Source organism: Pelecanus crispus, chromosome 1, assembly GCF_030463565.1.
Source record: "Pelecanus crispus isolate bPelCri1 chromosome 1, bPelCri1.pri, whole genome shotgun sequence".
Classification (NCBI taxonomy): domain Eukaryota; kingdom Metazoa; phylum Chordata; class Aves; order Pelecaniformes; family Pelecanidae; genus Pelecanus; species Pelecanus crispus.
The window spans coordinates 108,286,029-108,300,912 of record NC_134643.1 but is presented as its reverse complement, the minus strand read 5'-3'; positions in this window follow the sequence as shown (position 1 = coordinate 108,300,912).

Genomic DNA, 14,884 nt, shown 5'->3' with positions numbered 1-14,884 from the left:
TCACTTGTCAATCACCAAATCAGAGAGATGAAAAAACCAGCAACCCACAAAAGAAATATCTAGCACAGGCTAGCAATTTTGCATATAGTTTTCTGCTAGGTGTCCCATGATCACACTTTATCTTTGTCTCCGCTAGCATTAAAAACAAGAAGCTACAGCATGCAAAGGACCCAGTGAGAATGCAGTGCCTGGATTTATATGGAGCAGTCAGCAGTTAGGATCGGAGCAGAGTGCATCACACTATGTATGAGGAGCAAGGGGAGAGAATTTAAATAAAATTAAATGGGAAGCTAAGTGGGGAAAGCCTGATGTTAGGCCATCGGCAGGACTTCAGTGCTCAGAGAATTTCCGAGCCCCCTCCACCACTCCTTGCAGCTTTAAATGTGAGCATTGCTTGTGGCCACCTGGAGAGCCAGCATGGCTCTCTGCATGGCCTCGGCTGGCTGCTGCAGAGAAGCCAGGGCACTCACTTCCTTGCCTTTGTGGCTGTAGGTGACTAACACGCACACCTGTTTCCTCTGCAGGCTGTCACCTCTTCTGGGCAGGGGGGGCTGTTAGAAAAAGTCAAGCAGATGACATTATACCAGGAAACCCAGGTGTCCAGAAACACAATTACAGTGACTTGAATTGACCAAATCCTTCACCCTTTCAGAAAGCAAAACTGGATACAAACCTTTTCCAAGCTTTCCTCTAAAATGCTCAGGACACCAGGCTGACAAGTATAGATGCCTAATGCATCCCTGCGAGCCTATTTGCCTTTATGCAGCCACACAGAAGGTGCAGCATGAAGGAGCAGGGCTGTCTGCTTCCCTCGCACTGCTCGAGTTGACCTCAAGGCACACTTTGGAAAGAGAAGCCCCTTGTAAGGCACCTTCCCTGCATGCTGTGCACCACAACATTGCTGGGAGTTAGTCCAGCTTGTGAGCTCTTGCCAACAAAAGAAATACAATTTTATTCTATGTGTATGTGTGCGTGTGCACACATGCGTGCTTAGCACATGGACATTTGGTCCCCTAATATAAAATGTACCCTTCTAATCTGCTTGGGCCAGCAGTGTTCTCCTGCCCCCTCCATTTGCTGTAATTTGCATTGCTCACAGAAGGCTTCAGAATCCAGCCAACACACATCACAAAATTGGTGGGAAGAATCATTACTCACAAATTTGTGCAATTAATTAAGTTCGTTCTTCATTTTACTGAGGAGGTCATGTCTTGAAATGCTTTCAGACCATCACAAAAGAGAACAAGCTGTCTGGGAGCAATAAGCACCATCTCAGAATCCTCCCGTAATTCAGGCTGTTTACTTTTCATTTTCACTCACCACTCTCCAAGCACATGTCTCTTTTTCCTCCAATCCTTTTACTGTTTCTTCCTTTGAAGCTGACTTGCAGGGCAAGATCTAGAGATCTTAGCCTTCAGAGCAGATTCAAGACCTGATTTCTCTTCCCCCTGTGGAGAATGTATAGAGCAGGCTGAGGTCCTTCTACCCCACAGCAAAGCTAGCTTGCTTTATGATGAGATGTGCCCTTGTGATTCTTTCCACGGTGGCAATATTGCTTAAGCAGCCTTTTTCTAAAGCCTGAAGCTTTAGAGCTGGGAGATCTCACAGCAGCACAGCTATCTAACCCCACCACAGGAGAGCGCATCCCAGGAACTGGGTGCTGGCACTGGCACCACATGGCAACATGTCACAGCCTTCTGGGGTGAGAGGTCCCCCAGCATCCGTGTGTCCACCTGGCTAGTAACCTCTGTCATCCCAGAAGTTTCTGGGCAACTATATTGGTAGAAAAAACGGGAGCTTCAACAATCTACAACATTTTCCAGTCTATGACATTCGTACGCAGAGGGACCTTTACCCACATGAATGGCCCCAAGCCGTAACTATATCAAGTTGCTCACATGACCAAGTCTTTGCAGGATCCCAGCCTCAGGGACTGCCGAGAGTCCAACAGTCCTGAGCAACTGGCAAAAAGACTCTTACAGCATACATTTGGGGTTGAAACACTACTTATTAGAACAAAGTGTGAATTAAGTGATATCAGTCCAGATGACACAGATTCCAAGTAAGTGCAAATAAAATATTTTCCATTGCCAAAACAGCATCATGTGATTTGCATGTGGCAATCCTTACAGCAGAGGCAATTGAGAAGTATATCGACTAGCTGCTGTCTGCTTCAGAATTCCCCCAGCAAAGCTGGCCTGGCTGGTGATGTAGGGTGCTTCACTTCTAGGCTATTAAATCTCATTGAAATCAATGCAACTCAAGAATGTACTTAAAATTAAGTAAACACTGTAATGAACTAGGATGCTGCACTGCTCTTTGTGCTTCTTGGGCTGATCTGTTTACCAAGGAAATATCTCAGAGGGACAGAAATTAGAGAAACCTTCTAAAAGCTGTAAGAATACCTTAAATAAATGCAAGATTGTTGCATTTACATTAAAACTACCAAGTTTAAGACCTAGTTTCTTAGGCCCTTCCAGAGATCATGCACTCACTTTGAGCCTCTTATAAGCATCGAACCCACATAAATTACAAGGAACATATAAACTGAGATCTTCTACCATTTGCCAACATGAGATGCATTATTGCCCTAGGCATCAGAGAAAACTGGAGCTTTGCATTCCTGCTTTTAGTTAAGCTAATGAGGAGAAGAAAGAAGAGAATTTTGGAGGTGGGCTCTTCTTCTTTTCATCTGAAAAGCAGTTGCTGAGTTGTTTAAAGCTTGTGTGCATAGCCCTGCGGGCTCAGTACCTCTCAGCACCTGACTTTCTAGAGACTACTACTGCACCATTGAAAGGAGGGGTGGGTTCTTCCTATATGCTCGCTGGAAGCAGGTTAAACACTCAGCTAGCAGGGAGCCCTCTGAAAAAGGGATATGACTTTGCATTAAGCAGAGTTTGTAAATGCTCCTCAGTTGCTTGTTTTATTCTTTTTTTGTTTCCTTGCAAATGATGAAACTCCTTAGGCTCAGGCAGCATGGACACTTTCTGCTTGTGAGTCTAATAGTTTGGCTGTCCGTTCTTCTCACCAGCCACATGCCAGCATGTTTTCAGTGACTTAATGGCACTGCTACTTTGGGGTAGCTGCATGGGGAAGCAGACTGCAGCTGCTTCTGAAGGATATAAATATTTTTTACAGTCAGGGGGCTCCAGCAGTCCAACAGGATCAGGGACACCTGGGCTCTATTCCTGGCTCTTCTGCAGACCTGCTGTATTGTTTTGCTCCTTTCAGGAGCTCTAAAAAGGAAGACCTTTTCCTCCCAGATTTGTAATCTTAGGTGTGAGGCTTCCATTTTAAAATTTGAGCCACAATAAGGAATTTGGGGTGATGGGGCTAGCCTATGAAGGCAAGCCCAGGCATTCATTCGATAACAAAATCCCACGAAAGCCATTGCACTGGTGAACACCATGAATGGCTCACAGGCCAACCTTACTTGCACCATTTACCAGTTAGCCATCTGCTCCCTTCAGATATTATTTTATGGCTTTCCTTTGTTTTCACCAAGGCCTAAACAGGAATGAAATTGTGAGTCTTGTCGCTAGCGCTTTTAAATAAATAGCTCTGCCATCACTCTAATAAGTTTGACAAGTTGGTCCCAGGCCCTGGGCAGGAAGCTAATAAACTTCAAGTTGCTTTTCTATTGTTTTCCTAAAACAATTTGACTTCCTTTCTGATAGCCTCAAATTCCTTCAATAAAAATAGAGTAGCTGGGAGCCAGAGGAAGAGCTGAACTTGAGCCAAGTTGTGCTTACAATGCCGCCTGCGTAAGATCACATTTTTATCCTGATCCACGAAGACTCTTTAAAAGAATAGCAGGCAGACAGCTGCCAGTGCATGTCAGGAACAGCTCGGGAGCTAGTCTCCCCCAGCATCGGTCCTCCAGGCTTGAGGGAATCTCCAGCCAGTGAGCCAGTGTCAGACCATAGCAGGAGGCTGAGCTCCTGGAAGCTGACTGGGGTTTGCTTACCCAGAGTGTCCTCCCTCAGACACGGATCTCTTCTGGGAGCTGAACACTGACAGAGAGGTGGGTTCCAGCAAGACCAAGGGGCTGTGCTAAAGCTCACCCTTCAGTCAACTTCACCTGCTCCTCCCTCTACCTGTGCAGGCTCAGCAAAAAGAGGTAAAGGTCTGTCCTTTCTTTTCTTCTCACTTTGCAAAACATGCATATGTATATGTGTGTACATCTAGCTGGAAGTTTACAGGACAAGATGAACATCTGGTGGCTAGGTAGATGAGGACTCCTTGCTTGCAAATGCCTTGCTGATCCTTTGGACAAATCCTTTATGACCTCCATGATTTGGTTCTTCCACCTGTAAAGCAAGGAGAGTGTTTATAGGAACTGTAATTACATTATCATTTGCAAAGCTCTTCTCAACTACTCAGAGATGCTGCAGAGTTGAGAAGTGGAAGCAGTAGCTGTGAGAGTGCTGTGCTTTATTTCCAGTAACATAAAGCTGACAACTAAGCATTTACTTTGGGATAGGTGGCCATTTCTCCTCAGTGAGATGAAATCCTCTTCCATTTTTTCTTGCTGAAAACTTTACTGGCAAATGAACCTGACACACAGTGACATTTCACGCCTTGCTGTTTCTTATTTCCTCTTTTCTCACTCTGTGCTGGTTTGGTACTCTTGGCTGGGAAGGGGAAAACATCCATCTATAATGGAATAATTTGGGATTTTTTACTGAATAAGGAACTGTGACTACAAAACTGTTCCCCCTCATTCAGGGGCCCATTGTCGCATGCTATTCCTGTTCCCTTGGGCCCAGCCTGTCCTTGGGAATTTGCCTCCTGCTGGAGGATGCCTTCAAGCTGTCTCCAGAGGTCTAGTGTATAACAGAGAACTTCCCTCTCCCTCCTTCCCTTTCAATCATAACCATGCATGGGGATTTTAGGTAAACTGTTTCACCAGGAAGGTAGCATCCATTGGTGCTTTAGAGAAGGTACTAGTGGTGCCTGTCCAGCATGGGGCAATATGACGAATCAGAATAAGTGCAGTGCTGTGGCCAGGCATCAGAGATGAAATACATACAAGAAGTTTCTATCTCAACCGCTGTTGGGTGGTGGTGTTTTCTGAAATTTCCCAATGCAGTAAATCCGATATCCTCCCCAAGCACAAAGTCCTCAGTAATGGCAGGAAAGTACAAGACATTTTCCCTTCAGACTGTCTCTTGAAGCTCTCAAATCTCAGGAGAGCATCTACCCGCATTTGAAAGGGCCTTCCAGCAAAGCCAGATGTTCCAAGAACATCTGTTTTTATGTGAAGAAGCCTTTTCATATGTGAGCTCTCATCTACAGTACTGCATATTTGCAGACCTTCTCTATGCATTGTGTTGGTTTGCTCTTTTTGTTTGTTTAAAACCCTGACACAGAATGAATCCTCCATTAAATATCCATGGGATCAATGCTGAAAAACTCATCACACAAACTCTTTTCAGGATTTACCTGGCTTCTGTGTGAAAGGGAGCAGCTCTGATAAGGCAATAAGGCAAGTACAGGAAATAGAATGAAAAAGGAACCTCTTGGCTTATCAGGTTCAATCCCTTTGAATAACAGGCAAGTACAAAACAAATGGCCTTTTCTAAACTTACTAAGCTCTGTCCTAAATCTCATTATGTTTCCGCCCTCACTTGTGCTACTAGAATGCTGTTCCAGCACCTCCTTCCCTGCTCTGTTGCTTAGAAACCTTCTGATTCCCAACCTAAATTCATTCATGGCCAATTTATATCTATTTATTCTTGTGCCACATTGTCCTTTAGCTCATGTAGCTCTCCTCTCTCCCTAGCACTTACTTTCCCAACCCCCAATTCCTAAAAGTATTTATAGGCAGCAAATCTCTCCTCTCTTAACCTTTCTTTTGCCAGACTAAGTAACTAAGCTCCCTTATAGTATTCACCCTGCAGGCACATCACACTGTGTTTTAATTACTATGGGTAGCTGCACTAGCATGAAGTTCAGTGTAATATAATTAACGCAGAAAAGCTTAGACTGGTACCGCATCTATTTTCAAATCAGCTCAAATATCTCTCCGCAGTAATTTCTGTGGCTGATAAGTAAACATACTCTTCACTGAGAGACACCCTCCATCCCTCTGGTCACCCCATTGCCTTTCTTTGCACCAGTTCCAGGCTGAATATCTTTCCTGAATGTGGGTTAGCAGCACTTCACACACTATTCTGGTGGGGTGTCACATCCTCTTGGATGACATTAATCTCACTCACTGCAAGTGGAAGTACAGCTACGTCCTGAAAGCGCACTTGCCTTTTTCATCCCCACATAGCATCGCTGGTTCCTCCTCCTGTGTTGACCTTCATCCAGGACTTTCCCCATCTCAGTCCTGCCGACTAGGAACTCCCAGTTGCTAAGAGAGATTCTGCTACAGGCTGAGCAACAAGTTCCTAGTGTGTGACTTTGCACTCTCCCATTTAACCTCACCTTGATCACTGCAGTCACAAAGAGCCTTCAGCTCTCCTAGTGCTGGAATCCACCTCTGCCCTGTCGATACCTCCCAGCTTTGTTCCATCAGCAGATTTCATTAGCATTTCTATTGTCAGTGCCAAGGTAATTAACACAAATATTAAAAAAGATCAGTCCTAAGAGCAATCTTTGAGCAGCTTCACAGATAACTTCCCTTCAACCTATTAGGGAACTGGTGTCTCAAATCTGTCACTCTTATCCACTTGAGGATTTCTCTAATAATCCCTGTCTTCTTCAGCTGAATCTTCTCCACTAATTTGCTGCTTCTGGGACACCATATCATATGCCTTACTGAAGTCCAGGTAGATAAGCTCTGCTATGTTTCTTTTACCTAGCGGGTCAGGAATCTTACCCCAAGAAAGCTATTTACCTTTGATCAAAAAGAGGGTACATGTTGTCCTATTTTCCCCTTACCTGCTGGCTTGATTTCTCCTTTCCTTCAAAATCCGTTCCACAGCATCATAAACTGCTGAGATCTGCAAGCTACACATGGAAAGCTGTCAGCTGTTCTCCTCATTCCCACTGTCTGGGGGAGCATTCTCTTCCACTTGCTCTCCTCACTCAAGTCATACAAGTTTTGCATAGCAGTCTCTTGGGGAGGGGAGGAAAAATCCTTCTTCCCAGCTTACCAGTGGGCAAAACAGCTATTTCTCTAGCTGTGGAGCTGGGGAAGCTGCCATGACACCTCTGTTTTCCCTTGAAGAGGGTGCAGTAGAGAAGAGATGACACATTGAGGAGGTGGCTGAAGTATCCGTACAACATCTCTGCTCACCTTCCTATCTTTTGCCTCCCTGTCTGCCTTCACCCATTTCCTTTCTGTGCATCAAAAATTGTACAGTTACCACCACCACCAAAAAAAAAGAGCTCGTAACAGTTACCTCATGTGCATGATGCATGTACTGGACAGAAACCTCCCCTCCCTCATTCACTCAAAGGAACTAGACTGCATCTGCTGGATTCAGAGATTAACTCTGTAGGAGAATGAGTATGACACTCAGGAACAACGCTGGGATAGGAAACACAGGAGTGAGCAGGGAAAATCAGATCTGAACATCCTGAGGGTACAGCAAAGCATCAGCCACACAGGGAGGGCATTACATTTCAGACAGCTCACTCACAGGACCTGCCTCTCTATAGCACATGAGAAACACTTGACAAGCCTTAGCTAGCCTATCCCAAAGCCATCTGTGAGCTAGATCTGTGTTATTAACACCTTTTTTGGACACTTCTATGATGAAGTCCTTGACAATTTCACTGGCATAAAATCAACAAGACTTTACATAATAATGCTTTATGGAAATTACTCCAGAAAGTGATATTCTCCTTCCCATCAAATTCCATCACAGGTATACAAGCACCAGGCAGGAGAGGGAGAAACAACTCCAGAAACATTCCCCAACATCTCTTTGAAGTCACAGAAAGCCTTTCAATAATGTTAGAGATGAAGTGGCAAATGACTATGGGTTTCTCCATACCAGGAGTTTACTGAGCTGCTATGGGAATTTACTGCACACTGTATGCCCTGCACTAACCATCAGTGAGGATACAGCCCTCTTGAAAAGGAGTCGCACTCTTAACTTCAGAGTGAGAGTGCCCACATAGGATATGCCTCCAGAGGTAGCCTCTGCAGAGCGCGGTCCCTGCATAGGCTGGCTTTCAATCTTGTGACTAAAAGGGAGACTAAATTAGCGGGCGAGCAATTATTAGATTAGAAGAGTTGCCAGCCCTGTGTTTTAGTCTCTGGACTGCTTTTGCATCATGATCTACACTAGCTGCTGCATAGGGACCACTGGGCAATTATGTTCTGGATGGGAGACATCTAGCCCAGGAAGGATTGCTGGAGGGACACCCGCCAAAGCTTGTGTGCAGCAAGCCAGTTCTCAGGGTAGCAGAGCCTTCTGTGCAAATCTCTGTCCTGACACTGGTTCTTTGAGACCAGCCTTTATCAAAGCCTGAAGGCATCTCTGATTCACCCTCCTCTCTGGGGCCTGATCTGCAGGAATCAGAGGCTCAACTTGACACATACATGAAATACAAGACCTTCAGATACTTGATGTGCCAAAACCATTTGTTAGAAAGGTCAAAATGCTCATGCATCAGACTGTGTGTGTGTGGGGAGGGGGTGAATTGTCAAAAAACACCTCTCCTGACAGGCAGGTTATTCTATATTTATCAGTAAGGGAGCCTGTAAAACCCTCCTGGGAAGCATCAGGTGCCCTTTGGGACAAGGCTGCAGCTGTGCTGGGCCCCTGGTCCAAGCCAGCAGAGCAAGTCCTGTGTTCTTTGAAGAGGTGGAGGAGTCTGCTCCACATGAACTCTGCTTTGCCAGAATAAGCTTGAACGAGTCAGAAAAATGCTCTTCGTTGATGTCTTGCATGCAAAAAGCTTCCCAGGGTCTGGCTGGTGTAACTGTGGGGCAACCCAGCCTCTTTTCATTTAAGGAAGGCTTAGACCGCAGTGTGTTATCTGGGGGAGGAGGTGCGAGGAACAGCAGTAGTGGCAACTGGAAGGGACAGCACGAAGCCGCCAGCAGTGAGTGCGTCCTGTCGGCATGGGGAGGGTGGCACGGGGAGAGGCTGAGGCTAGGGAGGGAGGAATGAGTTCCATGGTCATTAAAGGCAAAACAACAGGAAACTAGGTTTGAAAATAGAAAGATTAAGCTGGAGGGGGTGGGAGAGATGAGAAAGTAGGTGAAGAAATAAGAGGAGGAAAGGCAGAGAGGCAGTGGGAAGACAGAAAGTGACACAGAAAGGGGGTAGAGAAAAAGAGAGGAAGAGACCAAGAACCATATTAAAGGAATAAAACCAAGCAACAGAGAAGAGCAAGGAGTCCAACTCAACTATAGAAAGGAACAGTGCTAAAGCAAGGAAAGGAGACAGAAGACAAGATACCAGAAATCAGGTAAGTAACCATGAGGGGGAAATAACAGAACTGCAGAAGCATTGATGGCAGATCAAGCTGTTACAGTCAAGGGGAAAACAGCACAAGGGGAGAGAATGACTTGGTGAGGCAGGAAAAGAAGGACGGCCAAAAATAACTTAAGAAATTTACTTTTTATTTCAATTTCTCCCCAAAACATTCCCACTAGTAACAAGACGGGCTTGGGACATTTTAAAAACTAAACTCTTTTTGCCACAGGCAGATACACAAATGACAAGGAAGCCTCCCTGCAATGAACGTGGATACCAATAGATTTCAATGTACAGGAAAGCAGGATAAGACCCCCAAGTATCGTCAGACAGTATAATGTGCAATTTGTAGTTTCTGTCAGATCCCATTTCAGCATGCTGTCAGGCTGCTCAGGGGAGGGTGGTGAAGGGAACTCTTACCTATGAGAGGCTCTCAGGGTATAAACACTTTATCAAGTGTCCGTGTGAACCGCCTATATTCCAAAGCACGCAGGATGGTTTCAAAATATTGCAGTTTCTTTTCCTTGAGAGTATTGCTTCCTGGCTGGCTGGTCTGTGACACGGAGCCTGGGAACATAACTCAAATGTAGAGAAGTGCCTTGTTCGTATCTCCCAACCACCCATCCTGCGCACAGCGCAGGGGGAATGCCTTTCTTCTCCATCCCGACGCTGCCCAGGGCAGCCTCAGCAAAGAGGCACGCAGACCTAAGGGGACAAACGCCCTCTCCCACTAGCAGCTGCTGCTTCTTTTTATTTGCCTTCCTAACTTTTTTTGTACTTGGAATGATAATTCAATTACATTTTCATAATTTAATACTTCTAGCATTGCCACCGCATGTTTCAAAGAATCACCCAGCTTGAAAACACAGTACCCCTATACATCCACCTGGAAAGAAGCATTAACAACGAGTGTAAAGGTTGCCTGCTAATTGCCACCTCTGATCTGTGGTGACTCCTTTCATTTCCTAAAGGGTCATTTTACCGGCCATTTGTCATGTCTAATGAGCTTTGTGGCACTCTGATTTTAACAGCTTAGGTAAACTGAGGCAGTGCTTCTGTCCCTGAAGTACCGTAAAAACCATCAGAGGATCATGTAAGTAGCATTTCTGGACAAAACCTCAGCTAAAAAAGTCATGGGCTGAATAAGCCTTAATCATTGAATTCTTTCTCCGTGCTAATAAACCTGCCAAATACCTTGGTGAAGCAGTATGTGTGAGAGGTTTTCCCCACTGCTGCCTATGTGATCCACTCTTTAAGGCTAAAGAACTTAATGCATGTCATATATGTGTGCATATGCATGTGCAGCTAGGAGCAGGTTAAACTGTTATTCAGAAGCCTCACAGTATTCAGTATTTACACCGGAAGCCAAAAAATTCTGCATTTGCTGGTCTTTTCAAAATCTACTCTGAGAAGAGCACAGATTTCTAACTTTCTTCCCCCTTTCCTTGGGAGAAGAACAGTAGTTGAGGAGAATTCCTGAGGCTTCAGGGTTTAAAATACTCACCAGGCTCCGGTCGTTTGGGAACTATGTTAAGTATTCTTGCTACTATAAGTATTTGGGGTTGTTGGGTTTTTTTTCCACTCAACAGTATATATTATCACAACATTTTAGTATTGCGGGCTTTCACATGAAAAATTTAAACCTTGCCAGAAAATACGGAACTTCATACCCTAGCCTCTCTTCTCTTTTTGACCTTCAGACAGATTTCACACATTCTGCACGTTTGCCCTTGTTTTCTGACTTATCTCGCAGCATTGAAAATAGACGAGAAGGAATGAGTAATTCAGCACTATACCATGTCATTAGGGAGCACATTTCAGAGACTGCTCCACACCTCGGGTGCTGTTGTATGAAGCACGAGGACAGAGGCTTAAAATTAGAAATAGTTCCCAGGAGGCACCAGACAAACTTCAATCTTTGGGCTAAGAATTCATAAAGAGGGGGGAAAAAATCAATTTTATGGCTATTGATAAGCAACAGGGAGATGTCTATGAACAATACTCTAGCATGTCAGCTCTTCCCTGAAACAAAGAAATATTCATGCCACACAGTAAGTAATGAGCATAGAGATGCGTGCTTCTAAGTCTCTCTAGTGTATCTTTAAAGAGGGGTCAGTGGTTTTTAATGTAAGAACTAAGGGGTTTATACTTACATTTCCGTCTTTCTTCATTATCTTTGTCATTACGGACGTGCCTTGAGAATGGTTGAGAATCTCCATATGAAACGCCTCTCCCCTAGAAGCAGAAAAGCTGACAAATGCCTTGGTCAGGGCACAGGGTCACTCGGGAAGTGAAGCAGTCTGGCGAGGGTGACTGCTGCAGAGCTCCAGGGTCTTGGCTGCATTTGGATGTCGGGTGAAGAAGAGAGGGAGTAGTGGGATGGGAGAAAAACTGTCCTCAGTTTAAAATCAGATAAAGCTACCCAAGAGGACTGGAGTTAATTCTGGCTTCTAACTCGAATTTTCTCTGTCATGATAGGGCAAATCACTTAAGCCACGTTTCTTCACAAATGCCCCCTCAGCGGTGTCTCTTGTCTTCTGGATATCTGAATTCTACATGTGGTCCAGCCAGTGGAAGTGATAAACTCTCCCACTCCAGCATTAATCAGACAGAGCTCTGCTTTGAACATACATTATATAGTGCTAAGTACACTGAAAAGAAACCCAGATTAGCAACACCGCCAAAATTCATGAACATACTTCATCTTAATCTCTCACTGCCTTAGTTCCTCAGCTGTAAAGTCGATCTAATACCATCTCCTCACCTCCGTGAGGTAATGCAAATAAGTAAATTAATAATTCTGAAGCAATCAGGTACTGTTGTGATGGAAGCCATAGGAAAACCCATGAGGAAACTAATAATTCTGTCTTTAGAACTGGAGTTGAATAATGTACAGTAAATGAGGCACAGGCCACCCACTGAACAATGAGGAGAAAACAAAACATTGAATAGCTGCTGTTCAAGAAAGCCCCAGCCAGGCTGGCACAGAACAAGACAGGCATCCTGTGCAAAGAATGAGGTGACAATGTGAGGATGTGGTTAAAGACTCATAGCTATGAGGCACAGGCACAAAGAGATTGAATTAAGATTACTGAGAACAGTAACTCCAGCATTTCCTAACTCCCTACTGCTGGGTATTGCAAATTTAATATTAGTTGCTTTTAAAGGAGGGGGGAGGGCGTGCATATATATATATATATGTGTACATATGCTAAGTATATAAAATAATCCACTCACAAGCTATAGCCAGACTTCACCCTGAATGAGAAATGAAATACTTGAGGCAAGGATACATCAATGAGGCTGGAGTGTGAAGAGAATCCTATGGATTTTTGGAAAGAAGGAATAAATGAGATTGGACAAGGTAGTACTAAGTGGGAAATAGATAGTCACTGAAAATTTCCCCTGTGTAAAGCTGAAAACATTAGCAATCTGGATGCTGTAGAGACTTGAGTGGCCAAAACTGCCAAAAAGCTGAGGCAAGGCTCTGCAGGGGCAGTTTGACTGTAGGAGAGCAATGGGGAAGTGATAGGCAGGGAGATGCTGGGAGGAAAGAAGGGAAGAAAGGATGGGAAAAGTCTGAACAAGAGCCCTCTCCTTCTCCCACTACCTCTCCAGTCTGTTTTATTTCAACACTATAACAAGTTGCATCTCATGCAGTCTACGAACCAGCCTAAAATCACATGGGCAGGTTTTTTGCTGCTATATTGGGCCCAATGTGATGCCTGCCATCACTGCCACATCTCCTTATACCAGCCTCACCCAGTGACTAAGCAGTGCTTAAGATCAGCTTCCCTCAGCAAAGCTCAGGAACACTTTACTACAGCAGCCCCCAAATTTCTCCGCATGTTTCTGTTTTCTAGAGCTCCCTCTGCCCTGTTTGGCTGTCCCCTCTCCTGTATACAGGGCCCAATTTAGCATCATCTGCAAATTCATATAGGTTAGCTTCTCCCTGCAAAGATAAAGAAACTGGAAAGAGCACCAAGCTCTGTAATCCTGAACTGGGTGCTCTTCGTTAAGGAGTAAACTGAGTAATATCCACTAGGCTCTTTGCAGCATTTACATCAGAGAGAGAATTGATATTTTTTTCTAGCAAAAAGCACATGTAAGCCTTCATTTAGCTTATCCAAAGTCCAGTTTTGTCACATTTGTTGGGCTCTCTAAGGACCCACATTTCTCTAAGGCAAAGAGAGAGAATCGCAAGAGAATTAAAGAGTGCTCCCTGCATGCTAAGTGTAAGCCTGGATACCACTATCATGTAACGATTTGATGTAGGCTTTTCAAACACAGGGGGACAAATTCATTCCTCAGCTTGACTCATCTGAGTTCAAGGTCTTTTCTGTTCTTGGTGTCCTGCATCTACATCAGGCAGAGCTTGGCCCTAATATTTGGATATATGAAAGCACAGTTTGACCCTGGCCAAGGCGGGCAGGGAAAATAGCCTTAGATGTCCTGGATAGACAAATAATAAAAATTCAGCTAACTGGGAGTCTGCAGCTTCCACCATCACTCCAGATGAAAATATTCTACATAATACTGTCAACTGTGTGTGTAACACATCCCTGATGTACGCACTTGGAGGTGTTGAGTGATTTCCCTCTGTCTGTGTCTCTGTGTGCGTCAGGGTTGTGTGTGTGTTCAGGAGGTGACAGGTCATTCGACTCCCTTATCTTCTCACCCACTCTCTTTTTTGTGAACTCTGAGATTTTCCACATTTGGAGAGGAGGGGGAAAGCACACCTCATCAAGGAATAACAAGCTGTCTGCAACTGCAAGCAGGGCCAGTGGTCTGGATACCAGAATGACCCTTCCAGAAATCGCAGTGAACTCAGGAGGAGCAGAGAGATGAGAAACATTGGATGTCTGTCCTCTAGGACAGGAGCTGTTGACACAGAGCTCTGCCTCTCCCATGAGATTTGAGCACTCGAGTCAAAGTCACTCTCCCTGATACTGATTCAGCACAAGACTTTGAACCCAAGGAACTAGAAAGGAACCTATGCAAACATGTCAGATTTTTTTTTTTTTTTAATAGCATAAAGAAGTACAAACCTATTTAGTCCAGGTCTGTGCGCAGATCAGAGTTAGAAATTTGACTAAAGAACTGACCTGTTTCAGGCAGAAACTTATCATAAGCACATGCAGGCGTATATGAAACCAGAGGGATGGCGCTTGGACAAAAAAGCCTGATAGGTCTTTGCTTGTCTATTGTATACACATAAGAAGGTGCCAATGTCAGTAAACAGTGAACAAAAAGATACCTGCTGAGGTGGGCTTTAGCATTAATCTATGTCACAAAGCTGTGAAAAGCCTCTGGAATTCAAAGCATCGCACCCACACTGGACAGTGCATTTCTCACTTTATTCATCTTCCAATGTTGTAAGCCATGTGCGCCCAAAACGTTTCCTCACCAGGTCCTGGCAACAAAGGAGCACTGTATAAGTGCATTGAAAAGGCTGCTTCTTCCTTTTGTGCACTGACGATGGCTGCGGGCTCTGCCAG